This window comes from Diaphorina citri, unplaced genomic scaffold, assembly GCF_000475195.1.
Source record: "Diaphorina citri unplaced genomic scaffold, Diaci psyllid genome assembly version 1.1 scaffold37, whole genome shotgun sequence".
Lineage (NCBI taxonomy): Eukaryota > Metazoa > Arthropoda > Insecta > Hemiptera > Psyllidae > Diaphorina > Diaphorina citri.
Genome location: NW_007377474.1, coordinates 357,241 through 360,838, shown reverse-complemented (window position 1 = coordinate 360,838; position 3,598 = coordinate 357,241).

The window sequence follows — 3,598 nt, the reverse complement described above, 5'->3', positions numbered from 1 at the left end:
TTCATATTCCACTCTAAGATTGATGATATAATGGGAGTCATTTTAACCTATTACCTATGTACCTACCCATATAGACCTACATATTAATATATAGGTAGGTGATATGAAGACGGGGAATTTTGTGATTAGTTATACTGAGAGATAATAATAGGTATGTACTATAAAGTGTAATAGATCTAATCTAAGTCATTGATTACCTGCCTCGGTGTCGTGGTGGTCAAGGCGCTCGCCTGGAAAACAGGCTGGATGCACCGCAAAATGACACGAGACATCAAGACTATTCAAATAAGTAGGACTGATACCTATGACTGATAGTGTTGTTTTTACTTCTCAAGCGAGTAATGCGAAAAAATAGTTGTACCTAGTATTAGTCGCTAGGTATCGTTTGTTTCACAAAACGGATACTGTTTAGGAGGCAGGGAAAGATTATTTATACCTACCTCATGTACCTGCCTGCCTGCTACCCATCTACCTACCTACCTAAATTTAAAACTTTTCAAGTACCTATATGGTTCCAATTCTATGTTTCTCAAGGGATCAGGGCGTTTATTCCTTGGCAATAAAATAGTTGCTGTCAAATTCCACAGAGGGTTTCTATTTTCTGTGCTGTATACCATGGCTTTACAGTAATATCGTACTACCGTACACGTAAAATGTATAAACATTCTTCTTTTTTTCTCCTCTCTCTCCTGGGGTAAATTAAGTTGGATTTTCCTTTCGAAATTTTCCCTCTTCTAACGCTCGTTCTCCTCTGTAAGCGTGATAGCGCCTGGACTAAACCATAAGAAATCCAAGATGGCATGCCATCGAAATCGGTTCCCTGCTAAAGCTCGTTCTCCTCTGTAGGCGTGATAGCGCCTGGACTAAACCATAAGAAATCCAAGATGGCATGCCATCGAAACCGGTTCCCTGTCCGAAAGTATACCTTTCCCAAGTGTGAACGTTCAATGTAAGGCCCGAATCGCCCCATTTACATAGTATGTAACGTGTTAGCATATTATGTTAACACGAAACGAAACGTAGTTTCAGCTGTAGCTTCTTCTGGAGAGAATACTGCACATTGCTGCAGCCTTGAAAAGAAATGCAATCGCTGTGGTTATATTCATTGCCAGAGCTCAACCATTATATTGCGAAACGTAGTTTCAGCTGTAGCTTCTTCTGGAGAGAATACTGCACATTGCTGCAGCCTTGAAAAGAAATGCAATCGCTGTGGTTATACTCATTGCCAGAGCTCAATTTTTATTGCTTTAGATAGAAACCATTAATATTATAAATATTTTCACTTTAATTTATAACAAGCATGCAAAACTGCAGATTAAGGGATCATAAAATTTCAAGATTGAAATTGAAGGTACCTATACGTCTACACTCTACGTAGATAGTTAGAAATAAATTTGAGCGATTTTTTTTTAACTGCATTATCTACTACCTAATAGGCATCAGATTTTACAATAGTAATGCCTCGTATGCTAGATAATGATATTTATGGGCAGTTGGGCAGTAAATTTTATTGCTCTAGCTATAATGAGGGATGTGGTAACAAATTTAACCGCAATAAAATTATTCGAATAATAAGGGAAAGTCGCCAAAACAATATCCATTCAAATTTGACTGAAAAAAAAAGAAAAAATACCCATATCAAATTTTACAATAGTGGTTACCCGAAATACCTGGGCTCCCCTGAACTTGTTGGCTTTTGAGAGAAAAAGCACGTGCTACAGCTTTTTCCCGTGGAGCTCATTTATTTATTTTTAAGCATTTTCTTTAACCTTTTCCCTTCTCCTGTTATTGCTGAGGAAAAGTCAGTCATTTTGATACATCCACCAACATATAAGAGATACTTGCCCAATTTTATCAACTAATGACCATAACTTATAGGTATGTCCTCTCTTCTTTCTCTTGTCCTTTTCCTGAAGACTTCCTTTTCTGCTGCTGCTCCTTCTTCTTCGTGTTCTATCGTCTTCTTCTCTTTCTTCTTTAAATGACATCTACTGGAAAGCTCTCAAGCTAATACCAACTTGTATAGGGGTTAACTCATCAGCTATGGTAAACATAAAACATACAAGTATTTGATATGGCTCATGAACACTCTATGTTTGCTATCTCTCCATGAGAGAGGCTATGGTAATAGAATACTGGCACACAGGGTGGTGAAAATATATACGAGAAAACTCGTACTTACTACATAGGGAACTTTTGGGATGTATCAATAAACTGAGAATATAACAGTAAACGCCCTGTATAAAAACATCAGAGGATTTAAAAATAGATAGCTGAAATCCACACAGTGGTTGTGTACATAAACCTAGAGGTTAAGTGAAAAGCTTTTCACAGTTTTCACACGATATACCCTCCCTATCTTTCCCCTCACCTGGAGGGTAGGTACAGGAGGTACCTATCTGCCTCTCAGTATGTTTTGCAGTTAACACTGGAGGAGGATTTTCTGGGAGGTGGTTTTAAAAGAGGAAGAGAGTTTCAGGACTTTAGGGAGAAGGCAGAGGGAAAACAGCTATAGGTGTTTATATTAACTGACGGACGGGACGGTGAAAGACAGTTTCCACGAATAAAAAGGAATTCCATGTTAGGAGAAAACAAATCAGATCCAACCTAAATAGATATATTATGAATGCCGAGCCAACATTAGAAAAAATTGTGGTAAGTAGGTACCTACATAACTAGGTAGAGGTAGGTGTTGGGTAGCATAGCATTTTTATTTTTTTTTTAATTCGTCGAGAAAAAATCAGATCTCATTTCTGAATATCATCCCAGCGTGACAATCAACACGTCGTGTGACACGTGACACTTCCATTTCATCATCCATCATCTGGCTGTCACGTCACGTATGTATTTGACACGTCTCCTGTCACACCCGTGTGATTTGGTTCGAGTCCCAGATTCCCTGTACAATCATACACCTACTCCTATTTGCTACTCTTATTTCCTATTTCGTTCTACTCGTACATTTGAGATTTTCTCGACAGGAGTTCTCGAAAGTCTCAGTTTATCTGTCAAGTTGATCAAATACGTACAACTAACACCGCCTATACATAGGTATGTAGGTGATCACTTAACTAAGTATAACTTGTAACTCACTTTTTTTGTCCAACATAATTTTCTTCACAAAAAAAGTATAGTTAGGGAAGGGGGGAGGGGGCACTGTTGCATTTTCTCTATCTTTTTCTAAACGCAGGTACATTCCATTACAAAAGAAACGAGAGTTCTCTTTAAATTCCAATGCTGATGTGAAAATAACTTTCTTTCAAATCGAAAGCGTTTTCAGGAAGTTGGAACTGTTGAAAGTTAGGGGGGAAATGGAAAGAAAAGAATACCTATACAGAAGAAATGAAGAAGCAAAACGAACTTCTGTGAAACATAAAGAAAGAAAAAGTAGTTTAGGTACCTATCTATTCCTATCCATAAAGAAAAAATCTGACGATAGCTGTATTTTCATTTTTCAGACAAGAAAAAAAAAATTCTCTCTATCGATTTCCAACTTTTATCTTCTGTTCTGCCTTTCTGACGTGACAAAGAAAAGAATAAGAAGGAGCAGGAGGAGGAGGAGGAGGAGGAGGAGGAGGAGAAGAAGAAGATGAAGAAG